Below are 12,985 nucleotides of genomic sequence, written 5' to 3' on the forward strand. Positions count from 1 at the left end.
TCCAGACAAATAATTAGCCAGGGTCAAATACTTTAAATGTAGCTGAAAAAATCTATGGACTCTGCTATTTAAATCTTAGTATAGATTATTTATATTTATGATTTTATAATTTAAAAATAAAGTTAAAATAAGTTCAGTTAAAACATTTTTTCTCTTAATGTTATTTTATAGTTTGATTCAATATGTTTTTTATTGTTTTTACTTATTTCAAAAACCGTTATAAAATTCTTTCTATTAATTTTAGAGGAGTTTCTTATGATTGTTGCAAAAGTAAAGCTGTAACCAATATCGTTGATATTAGTGAATCACTTGGAGATAAACATGCAGAACAAGTAGCATCTGGATTGTTAAAGCATAAAATGGAGAGTGAAAGCATTGTAAGTGTAGAGCAGTTCAGGATCTCTACAGGTGGAAATCTTCTCTCTGTTACAGTTGGAGTAAATGAAATTAAGTCAAAAAGAAAGAAAGTAAATCATATCATCCAAAAAATTATGGAGCTATCAAATTCATTAGAACTCTCTAAAAATAAAACCAAAAAATCAAGTTCTACTTTACAAAGGAATCTAAGAAGTGCTGTAGAATTGATTATTAATGTTAAAATGACTGAATTGCAGGAAACTCTGAATATCTTTAAATGGTGGTCAAAATTTCTTAAAAGTTATTATTAACGGTTTTGATCCAAAAAATCATTATTCTTCCTTTGAAATATATGAAGATTCTGGTGTCAAGCAATCCTATATTCTTGCCATTATGGAGATGGTCTTAGAGGATAATAGCAACCTCCAAAAATTATTGGCACTTCTTCAACCAGAAGAAGTAAATTTCAGTATGCCATTTGACCTAAAGTGTGTAAATAGTGTTTTTAGAACTTTCTAGTCACTCTGGGAAATATGCCTGTCTGTATTGTGAAGGAGAATGCTCCCTTGAAGCAGGGAAACTAAGAACGTTGGGCTCCATAGACTTATGTCATGATCAAAATGTATATGGTGGAAAAAAAAGATTGAAAATGCAGGATTACAAAAATGAAATAAATCCTCATTTCCTTTACTTAAAAGAAGATCAAGAAACTTTTCTTGAACACATTGTTCCTCCACCTGAGCTTCACATTATGATGGGAGTTGTGGATAAACTTTATGCTTTGCTTTAATATGTTTGGCCAGCTTTTCAAAGCTGGTTGAAAACACATTACATATTAATGAGAGGATAGCATGGTGTAGGTTTAAATGGAAACAATGATAATTGATTTATGCCCCTGTTAGATATTTTGGAGAGGGATGTTACCTTAGTTGCAGCAATCAATATTTTACCAATAATGAGTTGCTTGCGTAAGTTTTCATTAGTGAAATCAGCTGTGTTTGGTTTGGAAATGGGTACAGATATTTGTGTTAAAATTGAAGATTTCAAAAGTTCATTTTCTAGTCTTCAACTATATACAAAAGATGTATTTAGCTATGACTTGACAGTTTCATGGAAAATACATATTTTAGTGTGTCACATTCTCACCTTTGTAGATTGCAATAATATTAGCTTAGGTAGCTATGCAGAACAATGTGGTGAATCAGTTCATCACAAATTTAAAAATACTTTGATGAACTATAAAAGAAACATAGGACAAAAAAGTTATGGAGAAAAGCTAAAATCTGCTGCGGTAAATTTTAATTTAAACAAGCATTAACTTAAACATCATTTGTGATACAAATGTATTTGTATTATGGTTTTTTTGTAAATAAAATAAATAAATGTTAATGGGTTATTTTGACAACCATAATGGCTGACTTTATTAAAACTTTGGAAGAAAAAAAGCCAAAAATTATGCGTTTTAATTTTGGAAGTATACATATTTAACACTTAGTTCAGATTTTTTTGACAACATACATTGTGTTTACTAATGCATATGATTGATTAAATGTAAAAAAATCAGGAGTGGGGAGTGTTTCAACTTGGAGTTCAATTTGGAGAACAGTGTTGCTTCACTTTTTCTTTACAGAATTTTTGTGAAGTTAGACATCTAGACAATATATGCAATTGGGAAGGATTAACTTTTAAAACCGGTAAAGATAAGCAAAACGACATCTTGACTCGACTTGAAGATTTATGATATATTTGAACTAAAATTTGGCATTTTAAAAAAAAAATAAATTGGAATATTGTAAAAAATATCGTTATTATACCGATAAATATCGGTATTCTCGTTATTTTTATGTATTCCGATAAACCGATAAAAAAAGCCGATAATATCGTTTCAACCGATAAGTTATCGTTTGGTTATCGGTTCAAACGATAACTAAACCGATATTATCGTTTCATAGACAAACTCATATCGTTTGATCTCGTTATCGTTTCATATCGTTATCGGTTCATACCGATAACGATACGCAGACCTTTACTAATTAGTACTTAATTAACAGCAGTCATTTACAGATAATAAACATGAGTGCAATAATGTGGTTACATTTTTAATTTATAAAAGCTATATAATTTTGAGTTTGGAATTCATACAGTTTTTTAATTTATCACAAAAGATTTAAAATGTCTTTAAAATCTAAATAATAGAGTGTTTTATTATTTCTCTATCGTTTTCAGAAATTTCTTTTTTTTCCAATCTTTATTAGTTGTTCTGGTTTTAATGTGCGTCAATCTTGCAAATTATTGACAAATCGCGAGGTTAGAATTATTTTGTTCTATCTCCAATTTTAAAAGTTGGGAGAAAATGAGTCATTAATTTTAGTAAGCAATGATTGCTTTTAAAATACGCTCTACTTTACAATTTTTTTTCTAAATAATTTGTTTAAACAAAAATTAATTGAAGATAAATTATTATTTCTTATAAAATTAAAGCTAAAATTTTAAATAGTTTTTACTTTAAGAAAAAAAATTAAAAACTTTCTCCTAACGTTTAAACTTGGAGATAAAACAAAATAATTCTAACCTCGTGAAATGTCACACGTTGTTTTTTTGATTATTATGAGAACGCTTTTTTTTTTGGTAAAAGCATTATTAATTATCGACAAGAGTCGCAAGTTGCATTTTAAGAATATATATATATAGCGAACAATTTTTATCTGGGCGGTTGGTTGAGAAGAAAGAATTAAAAACATAGATGGCTCTTAAATGCGTTGAACAACAAGGTAACCAACCATGTCTATTATTTCCGGAATATGAAGATGGACAGCCAAAGCGATTTATTCGACAGATGACCTCTTTCTTCGTAGTAAACAGTATAACCTCAGAACAACATGTAGCGTACTTGCTTGCTGCTCCTTCGTTGAAGACTTACAAGACCATGGAAAAATTGACAGCACCAGAAGTTCCAGAAAAAGTTTCGTACAAAGAACTGGTGACGAAATTGGAAACGTTGGAATTAAGACAATCATCATTAATCTCACGGTATGAATTTGGTAAAACTTATTGTGGCAATGAAGCATCTATACAGACGTTTGCGCATCGAGTGATTCGAGCAGCTCAAGATTGCAAGTTCTTTCCCTCAGAGAGAGACAGCCGGCTTCGTGACCAATTCATTATTGGAACTAATGATGGTGCTTGTTGTATCCTCCAGCAACTTAGTTGTGTAGAATATTTTAAGACCGCCCGAATTTACGGCTTCTTGTTGTAAAGTAAAAATATGTAAAATGGAAGTTTACAGTTTATAATCTTGATGTTAATAAATATCGCGTAGATTTGATATCTATTACCTTTAGCTTAGTAGATCACTTTCAAGATTCTATATTGGAGCCCTCGTAGAGAGAGATAGATATTTACATTGAACTTGCTTGTTGAGTTTTAAAGCTGTATTATAAGTGATTACAAAGATTTAATCGGATTAAAGTCTGTCACATGTTTAAAATTTAACAGTTTTTTTTGCATATCACTGAGAATAAACCTGTTTGCATATTTCTGTGATGACTACCCATTTATGCATACTGCTGTTGATTATGCTGGTCCTGTTTTTGTCAAGAATATTTATGGAGACTGTAGCACTATGTTTAATGGGTGGATATTTTTATTTACCTGTGCTAGTACCCGTTCTATATGCTTGGATTTGGTTTCCGACCTTTCATCTACATCATGTATTCGTGGACTAAGACGTTTCTTTGCTAGAAGAGGTGTACCAAGCGAAATTCTATCTGATAATGGTACACAATTTATTGCAGAACAAACACAACTCTTTGCAAGTGACAAATCGATTACTTGGCAATTCAATGTCCCAGCTGCCCCATGGTGGGGTGGGCTGTTTGAAAGGATGGTAAGGATGGTAAAACGATGTCTAAAGAAAGTCGTTGGTAAAGCTCGTTTAAACTTTGAGCAAATGTTAACATTGTTACAAGAAATAGAAACTGTAATTAATAATCGACCCCTAACCTATGTATATAACGAACCCTGCATAGAAGCCTTAACACCAAATCATCTTGTCTTTGGGCGAAAGCTAAACTTAAATGGTGTGAATAGTGATAGTTATATTGAACATGACTTAAATAAACGACATAATCATTTCCAAACAGTACTTGAACATTTTATAAAACGATGGAAGAGTGAATACCTAACAGAACTGAGGGAATTCCATAAATCTAAACGAAGTATTGGTAGCGTGCAAATAACTGTCGGCGACATTGTTTTGATAGAAGAAGACAAAAAATCACGTTCGCTCTGGAAAACTGCAAAAGTCGAAAAAATCTTGGCATCAAGTGATGGTTGTTCACGTGCGGCAACAGTAAAGTACTTACAAGGAGATGGATCTTTTAGGCATGTAAATAGACCCATAAATAAACTTGTTCCTGTTGAATATGCGAATCAAAGAGAAGGCATTAATGAACTTAAAGTAACATTCGTAAAGGAAAATGATATTCCTCTTGTAATAAAACATTAAAGGCGGGGGAGTGTTGTATCCTCCAGCAACTTAGTTGTGTAGAATATTTTAAGACGGCCCGAATTTACGGCTTCTTGTTGTAAAGTAAAAATATGTAAAATGGAAGTTTACAGTTTATAACCTTGATGTTAATAAATATCGCGTAGATTTGATATCTATTACCTTTAGCTTAGTAGATCACTTTCAAGATTCTATAGTGCTATTCTACGAGCTATCCTTCGGGGAGAAGATGCGTTGAGCTTTGACGATTGTGTCAAGACTGCATCTGTGGTTGCGTAAACCAGATCAGATGCGGTATGCTTATCTGTAAATGAAGAAGCAAACGCAAGTTAACGGAAGACTGAGACTGAAATGACAAGTTATACACGAAGAAAGAAAGAAAAGCGATGTTACAACTGTAAGTCATTAGATCACTTTGCACGTGAATATACCTCTTTATGCTACATACGTCTACGAAACCAGGAAAACTTGAATGGGACGAGTTCGCATTAGGTATTTCTACAAGAACTCGTCCCGAAACAATACTACCTACTATTGACATGGTAATAAACGGAAGAAAAGCTACAGCACTTGTGGATACTGGTTGTTCGCAATCAATCATCACCAAGAAGTTACTGCCGTCTGACTATAAAGTAATTCGTGCCGTAGATGTTGCAACAATGGGCAGAATAATTCGATGTGAAGAAGTTAGTGCTAGAATACGCCACCCAACGAACGGGTGCTTGGTGGATGCGTTGGTTTTAAGTGTGGATAAAATAGTAAACAAATAAGACATGATTATGGGCATGGATCTAATAAAGACGTGTGATGGACTAAAAATTAGCACTGGAAAATTGAAGTTTTGTAATTCTGTGATTAAACTGTCATCGACACCTCGTGTTGCGAAATTGGAACAAGCAAAGCTTATTTTGATGGCAAAAAATGAATTAATAGTTAAGAGCGAGAGAATGAACCTAAAATGAAAAACAGAACAAGTCAGTATAATGTGTCTGACCAATATTGTGAGGCGTTCAACAACAAAATAAATGAATGGAATAAAGAAGGTATACTCATCAAATATGACGACGAAGTTATGGGAAAAGCTAAAGGTCTACTACCGTTGATGTGCGTCATTCAAGATAATAAAAAGAAGATAAGACCTGTCCTTGATTATCGCGAGCTTAACACGTATGTAAAAGCCTCTACAAGGAATAAAGATGTCATCAACGATGCAATGAGGGATTGGAGACTGATGAGTAAAAATAGGAATGACTCGGCGGTGGATCTAAAACGAGCATTTTTTTTACAAATTCATGTGCCTAAAAGACATTGACCTTACCAAACTGTCATTTACAAAAATCAGCGATATGCACTTACACGTTTGAATTTAGTAAGGGTCTGCGTCTCGTTATTTTTTTTAATCGAGACGAGACGAGACGATCCTAAAAGCTTTGTCCCGATTAGCGATAAAATTCGAGACAGTTTTCAATTTTCAGTCGAAATCCGGGACGATACCGAGACGAGACGAGATGTCCCGGACAAAATAGGAACTTTACAATTTCCCGGAACTTACATCTTTTTAACGGGACATAACGAGACATAACGAGACATACTAGTTAATCCTTAATATAAAATTTAATGAATTTCTGGCACAATTACCATTATTTATTTCAGCTGCTATTATTGATATTGTTATACCATCTACATAAACAAAGCTTTGTAAAAGTTAATGGTAGCAACTGAAATCAGGGGAAAAAATATATTTTTGGGATAGTATTTAAATCTTTCCACTAAAATATGTTGGAAGAAGGGGACAAATGTGTCCGAGGGCTAAGTTTCTGATCATTTAGTATTGTTTACCGCTGAGGTCAGTATTCACTTCTAATGCAAGAGTTTGTTTTACACTCATATTTAAGGGAAAGGTTATCCAAAGTGTCTTTAACTTTTTTGATCCATAAAACATTTGACTTTTTTTAAAAAGTTTAATTCTTGCAGAGACTAACAATAGAGCAAGATTTCAATACCTAGTTCTTTTATTTTTTCTCTTTTCCTTTGCTTCCCAAGGACCACCCATTGCTTATGGGGTTTTCCAGAACCAAAATGGCTACTTTTAATGGTCATAAGATTTTCTTGAAGCCATTGGTATTCTTTTTCTTTAAAAGAATCATAATTTCTACCACATTGTTTTAGTTTTTTTCTTCACTTTTGAAATAAATCTAATTAAAGCATTAATTTATGCTCTAGTTGCTAATTTCTTCAGTTTTATTTGATTTCGTTAAGTAAATCCTTAAATTCGTAAATTATCCACTCCTAATTCACGTATATTCGGGATAAGATCTAACCTTTTTGTTGTTGTTGTTTTTAAAATCATTAAAATATATCAGAAACATTTTTGAGTACTTGATGTTATTTTTCACTTTACACTGTTTAAAATTGTATGTTATAACTTCTTTGACAATTATCACATGACGTTCCATATAATGTTTAAGTAAATAATGTTACTTGTATATTATACAGGAAATACTGAAGTTGTTAAGTAATGCTATTTCAAATATCTAGCACTTCTTGAATAGTAAATCGTTATTCAAATTAAAACATTTCAACAAATTTCTAAGTAGCATATGATGATAAAAATATGTTTCTTGAAACTATATTTGATATGTTGAAACAAGTCATACAAGTAAAAAACTCAAATTCAAGAAATACAAATGTCAATTAGTCCATAAAAACCTTGTTTTCCGCCATTTTCATTTATTTTGATATAATAAACCACTGTTAAAAAATGGCGGAAGACAAGGTTTTTATGGGTTCATTGACATTTGTATTGCTTCAAAAAATATATAAAGTTATAAGATTATCTTCAAAGTAAATATAGACTTTAATTTAGATTAAAAGTTCTCCATTTTTACTAAATAAAAATCTCTCATTTTTTAGATTTCTTTGAAAATAATATTAAATTTTTTAATTTCTTTTAACCATAAAAAGGTAAAATATAAGTTTTATTAAAATACTGCTTTTACTTTTTAAATAAATGATCATTCTAATTTAATATTATTTAAAAAAGGGCGCTATATTTATCAAAAAATTGTGAGGGGTTTAGTACCATTTTTGTTGTTGTTTTGAATCACTGTGCGTCATTTCTGGCTGGCAAAAAATTTTCTTCACTGCGAAAGCGCGAGTTAGATATCTAGTTAATATAATTGATCTGTCTCGTAACGTTTCGTAATTATCCGGGACACAGTTTTTAAATTCCGAGAAAAAATTTATGTCCCGATTTATATTTTTATTCCGGGATAATTGTTTCCTTTGTCTCGTTATTTTTTTCCGGGAAATTTCTCGTCTCGTTACGCTTTTCCCGGTTCATTTCGAGAAAACGATTCCGAGACGCAGACCCTTAGAATTTAGCACCAGTGATGATGAGCTCAATATTGCGATATGTTCTCCAACAAGATTCTGCTCTTGCAAAGTCAACAAGAGGATATATCAATGACACCCTAGCAACCAATGGAAATGGAAGAAAGCTGATGGCTTATATAAAAAAATGGGGTCTGCAGGCAAAAACACCTGAATATTTTGGCGAAAACCCAATTTGTTCACTAGGATTGGAAGTCACAGTAAATCCATTAACAAAGGAAATGTTTTGGAAGAGAGGACTTGAGATTCCCATTGTTAAAACTGTGCTCACCAAGAGTAATATATTCTCATTATGTGGTAATCTGGTTGCCAATCTACCAGTTGCTGGGTGGTTGAGACTTGCATGCAGTTACATAAAAAGATGTACAAACGAATTAGATTGGGATAAACCTATTATGGATAAGCATTGAAATGATGCAGGAAGTTGTAGATAAAGTCGTAAAATGCGATCCGGCAAAAGGTGTATGGAATGTTAAACCAAATGCATCTTTAACTGTATGGTGTGATACAAGTTCGCTGGCAAGAGGAGTTGTGATAATGCTAGGTAACAAAAAAATAGAAGATGCGACGTGGCTCCGACCAAAGTCAAATGCGACGTATATCAACGTAACTGAATTGGATGCATGTATTGAAGGTTTAAATAAGGCATTGAAATGGAACCCAAGTGATATCTCTATTAAAACTGATTCTCATAGTGTATTCAGTGGTTAAATTCTGAATTGACTCGTGACAAACCTGTAAAATGTGCTGGGCAATGCGAAATGTTAATTCGACGAAGGCTTCAAATATTTGGAAAATTAGTCGAGGATTATGCCGTAAATGTAAATCTTACATGGGTACCAACGACAAAAAATTGTACAGATGAACTCACAAGAGTGCCAACAAAATGGATAAAAAGAAAAGTTGCAACGCAAGAGTTTGATGTCATTTATAAGTACGATAATCAGCAGATTCAAAAAATTCATTCAATAGCACACATGGGAGTTTCCAAGAGTATGGAGTAATGTACGCGCGCCGGTATCCGCGTTAACAGAGACACAGTGAAACAGGTCGTCGCTGAATGTGATGAATGTAATTCCATTGATCCTAATGTGGTTTCGTGGGATAAAGGAAATCTTGCTGTTAGTAAAGTATGGGAAAGAGTAGCCTGCGACTCATGTCGGTTCGGTGCTATATCTCACCTGTATCGACTGTGGCCGAAGCAGATATACGTTATGGACACCGTTAAGCGACGAAAGTGCAGCAATGGTTGTTCAATCTTTAGAAACAATATGGTCATCACTTTAACCTTCTTCTGAAGTTCTTCTAGATAATTCTAAGTCATTTAGATCTCAGACTATGCAAACTATGGCGTCGATATGGGAAATAAGACTTATCTATCGGGCTGTTGAAAAACCATCGGGAAATGGAATCGTTGTAAGAGTTCATCGGATTGTAAAAAGAACAAATGCAAGAGTAAATGTGTTATACCCATGTCTGTATTCTTAATAAACAACGTTCCATCAAAACACAGCACACCTTTTGAAATCTTTTGTCAACATTACATTCGCGTTCGAATTCCTGGAATCAATAAAGTCGAATCAAAACAGAAGACATTGACTGAGTTTCAAGAATGGAAAGTCGGCGATAAAGTGTGGGTGAAACCCAATCATATGACGCCATGTTCACAACGATGTGTGAAAGGAAGTATAGTGGTCCTGCATAATGGATCAACAGCTGGCGTTAAAGTCAACGGACATACGTTACCACGACATTTTTCTCATCTGCAGCATCGTCGGGTAGACAAAAAAGAAGAAAATATAACAGCTGACGTCGATTTCGACTTGAAACTACTGAAACCTTCCGAAACGAGCTTAGAACACATCGTTAATGAAACTCCAAATAAATTCTTCGGATGATGACAGAGCTGACAATAGTATGGACAGCGCTAATCAAGACTATCCAACTGATTGTGAGACTGAGTCACAGCCTGTTCGATTCACTCGCTATGGAAGAAGATTATTTCCTAACCGGAAGTATCATGATTACATATGAGCTCTTGTTGAGCTGGGGGAGATGTTGTGGTTTTAATGTGCGTCATTCTGGCAAATTATTGACAAATGTCACACGTTATTTTTTTGATTATTATGAGAACGCTTTTTTTTGGTAAAAGCATTATTAACTATCAACAAGAGTCGCAAGTTGCATTTTAAGAATATATATATATAGCGAACAATTTTTATTTTGGGCGGTTGGTTGAGAAGAAAGAATTAAAAATTTAGATGGCTCTTAAACGCGTTGAACAATCATTTTTTTAAATGATTTTTTAAGATATTGTTCACAACAGTTCGAACTTTGAAAATAATTGGTAAAATTCAACTTAAATTGTCACAACCTTTTTCTTCACTCCTATTTTTAATAATCAACTTGGTAGTCAACTCATTAGTGTCATAACCGACTTGATTCGATTTAATTGTGCTTATTTGAATACTCTAATGTAAGAGTAACAGGTACTGATACAGTCTTAGCGTATTTTGAAGTAAAACTCTTCAAAAAGGGCCTTCTTCAAAGTCCTCAGTAATTTAACATTAATCTTCGAGAATTGACCATGTCACCATATCATGCCACCATATCCATTGTACAACAAACAAGGTCAGATTAACATTATTTCCAAAGTTTGCAAGATTTCTAATAACCGTTTCTACATAAGCTTTTGAAGAAAATGAATATTTGTATTCACCTAAGCTATCACACTGGTCTCACGCTTAATCTCATGTTTAATCAGATTGCTTCAACTATATTTGTATTGAATATATATTTTAAAAATGTCAAAATCCTTAATCGAATTTTGTAAAAACTGTGTATCATCAATACCTCAAAATAAAAGTGTGTAACCAGGACAAGCCATGTGTTCCTCATATTGTAAACCATAAATTTGTTCTATGTCTACGGTTATTTGTTCTACGCATCTTCTCTGTTGTGAAAATAAACGACGTTAACCTTGGAAATTGATCATATCCCAACTTATCTTTTACTCATCAACCTTATTTAAATCACTTTTAAATCCTGTGATGATCCAAATCTCTGTGAACCTAAACAAAATACGTCAAATGAAATCTCTGATCCAGACGACAAACGCAGCCTTTCAGAACCTCAACCATTTAATCAGAAATAACTAAATGATTTAGTAAGAGATCTTAGCTTACCGAAAGAAGCTTCTGAAATTTTAGCATCTCTTTTAAAAGAAAAAATTTTTCTAATTCCGGGAACCATCATCACTTTTTATCGTACCCGAGGAAGGATTTAGCCATGTAGAGAAAGATTTAGTGTTTTGTAATGTAACTGATACTCTGCAACAGATGGGTTTAAAAAACTACCAACCTAGTAATTAGCATTTTCATATTGTCAGTAGCAAAAAAAGTTAAAGTGTGTTTTGCTTCATAAAAGTATAAAGTTCGGATCCATACCTTTTGAAGAACCGAGGATTTTGAAAGAAAAATACAAAAATGTTTCTAAGGTTATAGAAAAATTTAAGCACCAAGACCATAACTGAGTCATTTGTATTGATTAACTATTTAATCAATAAAATATTAGCGATGATCATTAACTTTCTTTATCTTTTTTTTTTGATTGGTTTTTTTATTTAACGTTTTTTAGGATGAAAATCGTAGTTAACAAGTTTTATTTTGCTTTTTCGTATTTTCTAAGTCAACAAAGGGGATGCATAAAGTTCCCTTGTCCCTGTTAAACCATTAGTCACAAAAGGTTTGGCCAATGTGGCAATAGCTAAAAGTTAATTCAAAAAATGTTATAAAAGTGCTTTTAGTTAGACGAGATTGCATCTTTATTCCGCTACATCATGCTAAATTGCATAATGAAACAGTTTGTAAAAGTGATTGACAAAAGTGGCGATTGTTTCAATTTTCTTTTATACAAGTTTCCAGGATTAAGTAGATTAAAAAAGCGGTTTTTTTTTTATGGACCACAGCTCAGGCAATATGCGAAAGATCCTAATTTTGTCAAACTAATGACTGAAGTCGAATCCGAAGCTTGGAACTCATTTGCTTTGGCTTAGAATATTTCCCGAGGTTAGAAGAAATCTAACGACCAAGTCGAGCTTTTTGAGTGCATGCTATCGAACTTGCAAGAACGAGAGTGCAGCATGAGCATAAAAATCCACTTCGTCGCATTTTGACAGATTTCCACAAAATTTGAGTAATTTTAGTGAGCAGCATGGTGAAAAATTTGATCAGAATATTCGGATAACGGAAGAGCGTTATCAGAAAAGGTGAGACTCACATATGATGGAAGACCACTGGTTGAGTTAGGAAAAAAATCTACCAAAAGTCATTCATTCAAGAAAATCATATAAAAGATCATTTGATTGTGTTAAGTAGAATTTTTGTTTACGTAAGTATTAACTTTCGTTTGTTGTGTTAGTCTAAAGAGTAAAACTCTATACTTCAAAAAGTAAATCTGTTAGCATTCTTCCAGCATTTTTTGCTTAGTCTGGGCCATGAAATATACCCAATAACCCTAAAAACATTGAGGAAGCAAGAACTGTACATATGAAAATAAGAATTGAGCACATTCTTGATAACATTGTCCCTAGTAAAAAGTTATTGGCTTTTTTAAAAAAATTTACAAACTTTTTTTTTAGCGTCTTAAGATAGAAATCAACAAAGAAATTTTTGAGATTTAGAATTTACAAGCGCTAGTGTAAAATGAAATTTTATTCTAATAGTTTGC

At 32.8% G+C, this 12,985-nt stretch overlaps 1 protein-coding gene and 1 pseudogene across 8 annotated transcripts in view; one reads left to right on the forward strand and one right to left on the reverse strand.

Annotated features, from left to right (window-relative positions):
- The window catches only part of LOC145187217 (putative ATP-dependent RNA helicase DDX60), a 58,762-nt gene that overhangs the window by 21,607 nt on the left and 24,170 nt on the right, over nucleotides 1–12,985 (reverse strand). The gene's annotated exons all lie outside the window — the stretch shown is intronic.
- Nucleotides 64–1,268, forward strand: LOC149892847 (uncharacterized; annotated as a pseudogene).

This window comes from Hydra viridissima, unplaced genomic scaffold (assembly GCF_058129835.1).
Source record: "Hydra viridissima isolate aposymbiotic clone 2 unplaced genomic scaffold, HvirCarnegie_v1 scaffold_1, whole genome shotgun sequence".
NCBI classification, from domain to species: Eukaryota; Metazoa; Cnidaria; class Hydrozoa; order Anthoathecata; family Hydridae; genus Hydra; species Hydra viridissima.